Below are 8758 nucleotides of genomic sequence, written 5' to 3' on the forward strand. Positions count from 1 at the left end.
CAGTGTTTTCACACTGTTGGCACAGACTTCTGCCAGCGTCCACAGCCTGATGCTCGATTTGGATCCGCAATAGTACTTGTGGCTACCAGGGGTGTACCTGCCTTCCTCATGGATGGCCTCCGTGTCTGCCGACACACACGGTCAGTGTGACCCTTGTGTTCACAATGATGGAAGTGGCAGGTGTCACGTCTGCGGCTCCCATAACAGCGACAAATTCTCCCTCCCTGAGGAGCTGTTTTCTTGTGAGTTGGTGGTGCCCCCTTGGAGAAATCCCTTTGGACTGCACTTGGTGTATCTCAGTTGGGTGCTCGGATGCCGCTTCAGGGCAGAGATGGAGCAAGCGCTTCCTCTTGAGCACTGGCTGATGGTAACTTTGGGTCTGTGAGGAGCGTGTACTTCAGGCATCATCTTCAAGCCCCATGCAAGTGCCAACTCGATGACATGCAGCAGTATTGCTACGTGTACGACAGTTACCGTATTTGTACAATAATGTCAACCCTTGTATGATGTACAATCAATAATAGCAAAAATGTTCAAAATGTATGATAATTTTGAGGCAGCAAATTGATACAGCAAATGAAAAAACTTAAGTGAGTCACATGGAACCCTAGCCGACTTTCGGGTTTCCAGTCACCACTTTCTGATGGCTGCTTGCCTAGAAATGCTTCAATCTTGACCCAGGTCTCGCTGTCCGCTTACAGTGAGCAATACTATGTCAACAAGACAACATGTTTGGCGGATAAAGTTCTTTGGGTAAATGTGACGTCTTTCATTAGACCCACTCGGTTGGAAAAATTCTTCTTTCCAGTCCCCTCAGGACTTATTTCCACAATGATCTGCATATTTTTTGTCCCAGTGTATGATATGTTTTTTCAGCAAACACAATCATTTGGAGCATCCAGTAGGATAATTCATATTTAAGACGTGGTAAAGCTAACGCTCCAACACCTGGCCCTGCAACTAGCAGTGCTGCCCGCTAAAGACCGGCCTCGCAGCGCACTTCGACACCAGCCCGCGTAGGCACGACCGAGCTCTACGCACGCGCGGGGCGGGGGGCAGGGAGGAGAACGCAGAAGAGTACTTCCGCTGGTGACCGGAGGTGGACCATCCGGTTTCGTCACCTGCCGCCCCTGTCACGTGCCCACCCTTCCTCTTCCCTCCCCCCTCCCGCCTGGGACGCTCTGCGCGGGTCTTCCTCCTCTCTATGGTGCGGGCGGGAGGAAGGAAGGGGAGCGGCGTTTCCGCCCGGGCCGGAAGTGAAGACGCGCGTCCCTCACGCGAGCAGGTTGTTTTCGGTGTCTCGGGGCTGTTGGCCGCCGCCTCTACCTGCCCCGCCCTGCCCCGTCCCGTCCCGTCCCGTCCCGGCCCGGCCCGGCTGCTCGGACAGGTGGGTGCGGGGCCCGACCTAGGCGGGAGCTCCCGCCGGCACTAACATGGCAGCGCGGCGGGGGGCGGCGATGCCGGGGGCGCCGCCGCACCCTTGGAGGCCGCCTCGAGGTCTAAGGCGAGGAGCAGATAAGCAAGACGCGGGTGGTCCCTGGTTGGCCGCCCCCAGTCCCGCCCCTCGGGGTCGTGGGGGGGGAGGGGGAGGTTGTAGTGACGTTCAATCACACAAGCCCCAGAGGCACCTCCGGTCCAGTCAGGCAGGGCCCTCACGCTGGAGTGGTTGCGCCCAGCTGCCCTAGGTGCCCGGGGTGTGAATGGGGCCTGGCTGTTTAATTCCCGTTTCTCTTCATCTCTCTCTCTTTTTTTAAAACGGTTGGATGCCGTTGCTAGGCTGCTTCCAGCTGCGCAGTTGGGGATCTGGCATGGCCGCAGGCCCATTCTGTCTGTCTGCGTCGCTCTGGGACGTGGCAGGGCAAGGACCTTGCTGTTCAGCTGGATCTCCTGGCAGCTGATGAGAGGTGCCCTCTGAGCGGCAGCGGCGCGGGCAGTGGCATAGGCGCTTCTGTTTTGAAGCGCCATGGCCTGATGTTAGCTTGTGCTGATTTCCTTGTGTGGGTTTTGCATCAAAACGATGGAAGACCAGATCGAAGCTCACAGAGTCGCTTTGGTTCTGTGTTGTGTGTGGATCGGCTCTAGAGCGTCTTAAGGGCACTAAATGTAAATTTTGTTCTTGGCATCTGCAAGGCTAAATCTTCAAAACCTGGTTGGTTTGCGACTAGCTGTAGGCGTTAGGCAGGGCAGGTGGCCACCCAATATTGCTTATCCCTGTCTAGAATTGGTAAACCACAACCCATTAGCTCACATAATAGGTTTTTTCAACCTAGAGGTTGTCTCCTGTGGCACTTTATTTTGAATGTAATATTTGTTTAAGTAGATGGTTTCTACTGAAACTCTTTTCCTTCAGCAGGGAGCAAAGTGTTTGGGTTGGATAGTATTGCATCTCAGGCAGAGTGTCGAATGATCGTTTTAGGATTGCTCTTGCATGGTACTTTTCATGGATAGATCTGAAACTGTTTTACAAAGGAGGGGAGTAGCATTATCAGATGGGAGAAAATGAGGCACAAAAGTGAAGCAACTTGCCTGAGATCACTGAGTGGTAGAGCTGAGACTAATACTTTGCTCTTATGAGGTCTATTCCAGTGATCCTATAATGAGCCATAATGTCAAGAGGCATTTCCTGTTATAATGGCAGGAGATTACTTCATTGTTCATGGTTTTACCAGTAACTGTTGATCACTATCCAGTCTTTAATCAGTGATGGGTATTACATATTGTGATGTCACTGCAGTTTAAAAAGTAGATTTTTGTTCTGATGCTGTCTGGGTAATATTTTGTTGGTTAGTTTTAGAACTGTCATTTACTGCTTCAGGGAGGAAAGGACCTAGCAGTACTGTTGTACCATCTTTCAAAGCTACCTAGTTTGTGTGTTATGGTATTTTGAGAGACTATTGTATTCATAGTTTCATAGTAGGGTCAGAAGGGACCCGAGCAGATCATCAAGTCCAACCCCCTGCCATGGCAGGAAAGAGTACTGGGGTCAAACGAGGGTTGGAGCCAGCACCACTTTACTTGGAAGTTGGTTCCAAATCCTAGCTGCCCTGACAGTGAAGTAGCGCCTCCTGATGTCTCATCTGAATTTACCCTCTGCCAGCTTGTGACTGTTATTTCTAGTCACTCCTGGTAGTGCTCGGGGGAACAGGGACTTCCCCAGTGCCTGCTGGTCCCCTCTGGCTAGTTTGTAACAGGCCACTAGATCCCCCCTCCGCCTTCTCTTATGGTGGCTGAACAGGTTCGGGTCCCGTAGCCTGTCCTCATAGGGCCTGCCCTGCTGCCCCCGATCATGTGAGTGGCCTCCTCTGAACCCTCTCCATGTTGTCCACATCCCTCCTGAAGTGCTGCATGCAGAACTGGACGCAGTACTCCAGCTGTGGCCTGATCTGTGCTGCATAGAGGGGGAGTATCACCTCCTTGGACCTGCTTGAGATGCATTTGTGGATGCATGACAAGGTGTGGTTGGCCTTCCTGACTGCATCCCCACACTGTCTGCCCATGTTCATCTTGGCATCAATGATGACTCCAAGATCCTTTTCTGCCTCTGCACTGACGAAGGAGTTCCCCAGCCTGTAGGTATGGTGCTGGTTCTTCCTCCCCAGGTGCATCACCTTGCACTTGTCTGTGTTGAATCCCATCCTATTCTCGTCTGCCCGCCCTTGTAACCTGTCTAGGTCTGATTGTAGCCTATTCTTTCCTTCTAGTGTGCCCACATCCCCCCACATCTTGGTGTCCTCAGCAAATTTGAACAGGGTGCTTTTTACCCCCTTGTCCAAGTCACTGATGAAGATGTTGAACAATGCAGGCCCGAGGACCGAGCTCTGGGGGACCCCACTGCCCACATCCCTCCAGGCTGAAAAAGACCCATCCACTACCACTCTCTGGGTGTGGCCCTCCAGGCAGTTGGGGTCGCATTTGACTGTGTAGGTGTCAGCACCACAGTCCCCAGTTTCTTAATGAGGATGGGGTGAGAGACAGTGTCAAAGGTCTTCTGAAAGTCCAGAAAGACTATGTCCACTGATACCTCTGCATCTAAGGATTTTGTGACCTGGTTGTAGAAGGTCACCAGGCTGGTCTGACAGGACCTGCCTCTGATGAACCCGTGTTGGTTGCCCCTAAGCATAATCTTCCTTGCTGGCAGATTGTTCTTGCTGGTACTCACATGTGCTTGAAAAGTGTCACTGGCTTTTGTTAATCATGTAGCCTGTAAAACACTGTTATCCGTTAGCAATTATCAAATCTAATTGCTTTTGAATTGCTGTTCCTTTAAAAAAAAATAAAGTTTAGGAATATAATGTAACCTTGCTTATCAAGTCAGTGACAAGCATCGTCAGCAGATGTTGTTTGTTGTGCTCCTAGAACTGGGGATTCCTGGCCCTTGAACAGATCTCTTAAGCACTACTCTGGATAAATAATAACTAGTCAGAGACTTGGCTTTAGGCCTTATCTATGCTATGCTGCTTCTGCCAGTAGAAGTCCCAGAAGGAGACGGTAGCTTTCAGAACATGGCTCATACGTGTTGGTTGTGGCAGCTCTGCTCTTGGAACACTGTGCTGGCAGAACACAAAGTGCACCCTGGGAAGACGCTGCTGTTTGAGGGACCCGTGGGAGCTGGCAGAAGGCTTGGGCATCTCTCTGTCCATTTCCTGTCTGCTCTTGGATAGTGGCAAAAGCTGCTTGTTGTTTGGAGAGCGAGTGCTGTTCTACCAGCACACAACGGGTTTTGCTGCAATGGGAAAATGTGGCTATGCTCAAAGTTTTCGATTTTGGATTCTGTTGGTAAGACTAGTTAGTATAGACCAGTGGGTCTCAAACTTTTTTGTAACAGGACCCATTTGTAAACATGGATGGCAGTCTCGACCCAGTGCCCCTCACTCCCAGCCCCCAGTTTATGGGGCAGTGGGGCCCCATGCAGCCCCTTGCAGGCTGGAACTCTGCTAGCCTGCAAGGGGAAAGTCACAGTTTTCCACATTTTTATCCTCTTAAAGCTTGTTGATCCATTTTTAAAGTTTGTTCATGACCCTTTCATATATTCCTGCAACACACTTTTGGGTTGAGAAACATTAGTATAGATCATAATTTATACTTCAGCAGGACTTCTCATTGTTCCTAAATGCTGAAATGGTAATAACCACAGAATATGCTCTTTCCCATCTATGGCCTACAAAGGGGCTACTTCCCATATTGCCATGTTTGTATGCTGGCATTTATACTAAACTAAAATTCTTGGAAATAGCCTGAAGGCTGTTTAAATATGCCTTGCTATCACTTAATTCACCAGGACCAGATGTTGTTCTTTCAGAAGTTTGGGATAAAGTTAGTAGGTTGGTCACAAATGAACGTCATGAAAATCAGCTGTCCAACAGTGTACTACCTCGTATTGTATCTAGGCAGATGAATTTTATTTTTGTACTGGCTAAATTAGTTGAACAGTGAAGATGAACATCTGTTGCAAACAGTAAAGATTTTGAGAAGGATAATGTTGCACCTCGAATATATCTAGAGTTTTACACTTGGTAGGAAGCTTCTGGTACTGGCTATTCTTAGGGACGAGGTATATGACTACATGCATGCATATTTGTAATGTCATCCCATTTTGTTTTTTAATTTTTTTTAACACTATGGTATCATTTCAGATTTAAAAATAGTTGCTTGAGAGAATGATTTAAAATATTAACATGGAAGGGGCTGAGAAGGAATCATAGAATCATAGAAAATTAGGGTTGGAACTAGGGGTGAACCGATTAAAGATTTTTTTTTGAGCTGATACTGATGGCCAATTATTGACCAGCCGTATAGGCCAATACTGATCCAATTGCCGATATGAAGCCTGGTAGCATGAAGAGTAGTGTCTGGCTGGTAAGTCTGTTGGGGAGAAAGGGTGTGGCAGGGGCTGGAGCAGGTGCTGCGCAGCTGGGGTAGGGTGGCTTGCGGGACAGAGCCACGGCTTGTCCAGGGGGCATGGAGGCTCCTGCTGCTGCACGCACCCCTGGGGGAGTTATGGGGAGCATGTGTCCCCCAGATTTGTGTGCAGGGTAAGGGGGCCGCTCCAGCCTCTTCCTGGCAGCTGTGCTTAGGCTGGGCTGGGCAGGGTAGGGTAGGGCAGGCAGCAGTGGTGCTGGGAGAGGGACTACAGTGAATATTGGGGTGTCTATAGCCCCCCCCTGCCCCTGGAGCACCCTTTTCCAGTGCCACTGCTGCCTGTCCCACCCAGCCCGAGTGCAGCCATTGGGAAGAGGCTGGAGTGGCCCTGGCCCCAAGCGCCCTGTAATAGCCTGCCTTTGCCCCATGCACAGAACTGGTGGGGGGACACGTGCCCCTGTACCTGCCCAGGGTATGTACACTGTGGTGGGAGCTTTCCTGCCTGCCCCCCTCCCCCCAACAAGTTGCGGCTCCATCCTGTACCTTGCTTCATCCTGTTTGGCAGCCCCAGCCCCACTCCCTCCCTCACCATGGGGGCCTCAGTCTGCCCTGCCCCACCTTCCCCCATGCCTCTTTTCTCCAACAGACTTACCAGCTGGATGCTGGACTCCAGGCTGCTAGGTTGCACTCTTGGCTGTGTGCCTGCTGCAGCTGCGTATATGCATGCAGCATTTATCAGCAATGTTGTTGGCCACTCAGCTTAAAAAAAGCTGATTGGTGATAATGTCAGTTTTCCTCTTACCGGTGCCGATACAATATGGACCTATGTATTGGTGTACCTCTAGTTTGAAGGAACCTCAAGACGTCACCTAGTCCAACCTGCTGATCAAAGAAGGACCATCCCCAACTAGATCATCCCAGCCAAAGCTTTTGTTTAGTCGGGTTTTAAAAACCTCTGAGGATGGAGTTTTCACAGCCTCTCTGGGTAACCTGTTCCAGTGTTTTACTACAATTTTTGTGAAAGTTTTTCCTAATATCTAATCTAAGGTTCTTTTGCTGCAACTTGAGACGTTGCTCCTTGTTCTGTCATCTGCCATCACTGCGAACAGCCCAGCTCCATCCTCTTTGGAACCACCCTTCAGGTAGTTGAAGGTTGCTATTAAATCCTCCTTCAGTGTTCTCTTCTCCTAACTAAATAAGCCCTGCTCCCTCAGCCTCTGCTCAGAAGTCATGTGCCTCAGCCTCCTAACCATTTTTGGTAGGGGTGAACCGATAGAGATTTTTGTGGCAGATACCAATAGCCAATTTCTAAGGAGGCACATCAGCTGACATTGATCTGACTTTTGGTACCAGCATGGCAGCTTGGAGAGCTGCCTACAGCTGGTAAGTCTGGTGAGGGAGGAGGGGGAAGGGAAGGAGTGTTGTGGGGGGTGGAGTGTGCCCCTGGATCTGCATGGGGTGGGCTGGGGCTGCACTAGACTTTTCTTGGTGGGGCGGGGCTGCTCTGGGCCGAGTGGCTGCAGCGCTGGGAGGGGGGCTATGGCGAATTTGTGGCTGCAGAAGGGCCCCCCGTAACCCCTTCCCAGCGCAGCCCCGCCCTGCCAGGAAGAGCTTGGTGCAGCCTCAGCCTGCCCCGCACAGATCCGGGGGTGCACTTCCCCTCACACATGCCTGCCCTACCCCAGCTGGGCAGTGCTTGCCCCAGCCCTTGCACCAGCTCTAGCCTCACTCCTCCTTCCCCATGGGGGATTTGATCTGCCTCTCCCACCCCGAACACCAGACTTACCAGCTGGAGGCAGCTCTCCATGCTGCTGGGCTGTGCTTCTGCATGCCTGCGCTGCACTGTGGCTGCGTGCATGCACGGGACATTTATCGACAAAATTATCAGTCTGATATGGCCAATTTGTGATATATTAAATTTTCTTTATATCGGTGCTGATCTTGTATTGGACCGATGTATTGGTGCACCTCTAATTTTTGGTGCCCTCAGCTGGATTCTTCAATTTTTCTGCATCCTTTCTGTAGTGGGGGGCCTGAAACTGGACACAGGACTCGAGATGTGACCTCACCAGTGCTGAATAGAGGGGAAGAATCACTTTCCCTCGGTCTGCTGGCAACGCTCCTACTAATGTAGCCCAGCAAGCTGCTAGCCTTTTTTGCAACAAGGGCACCCTGCATGTACTTTAAGTGAAAGATACTATGTGGTCTCCTTCGTAAATTAATTGTACCCTGGTGCATACCAGTTGTAACTGTCTATATTGTAACTACTTGTACATAATTTAACTGCTCTAGAAATAAAGAAAGGGAAGAAGTAGTCAGAGGACTAATATTAGAAGCCTTGAAAATGAGGAGAGCTAGTCAGATGTGGGGCTTTTAATACCCCAGCATTGACAGCATTGTGAACAGCACAGCTCTGAAGCTGACCAGGTCCCTTCCAGGCTTTTAACAATCAGTTTTGGAGATGCTGTTAGAATCCTTGAAAAAGACTGGAGCCATTTAGTTTTAGGGTTATTAACATTGCAACAGTGATAGCACAGTGTACCTAAAGAGCACTACCTACACTAAGGGCATTTGTAGATGGTACTTTAAAGTGGGTTTAAAGTGGGTTAAATGCCTTTTGCACTGCTTTAATGGCATTGTTGTTTGCACATTTGGTGGTGTATCGTGCATTCATTCCAGCTGCTGTAGCACATGTGGTTTCATAATGTGCCTTAGATGACTTCAGGGTGCAGCAGCTGACTTTGGGGCACTGCAAAGTAAAACATCTCTGAGGAGATTTTTTCCTACCCAACAATTGCAGAGGGAAGCACCAGGGCTCTGTGCTGCTCAGGAGCTTTGCAGGTGGACCACGCAGGGAGTCTGGTAGCAGCCCGGAATGGCAGGCTAGGCTCCACAGAAC

At 50.3% G+C, this 8758-nt stretch overlaps 1 protein-coding gene across 1 annotated transcript in view; it reads left to right on the forward strand.

Annotated features, from left to right (window-relative positions):
• The first annotated feature begins 1241 nt into the window (after nucleotides 1-1241).
• Nucleotides 1242-8758, forward strand: part of WDR37 (WD repeat domain 37) — a 75424-nt gene continuing 67907 nt past the window's right edge. The window contains exon 1 of the mRNA XM_019530771.1: nucleotides 1242-1387. The gene's annotated coding sequence lies outside the window, so the exon portion shown is untranslated. The remainder of the gene's footprint in view (nucleotides 1388-8758) is intronic.

The sequence above is a fragment of the Crocodylus porosus genome, unplaced genomic scaffold (assembly GCF_001723895.1).
Source record: "Crocodylus porosus isolate Cpor-Errol unplaced genomic scaffold, CroPor_comp1, whole genome shotgun sequence".
Taxonomy (NCBI): domain Eukaryota; kingdom Metazoa; phylum Chordata; order Crocodylia; family Crocodylidae; genus Crocodylus; species Crocodylus porosus.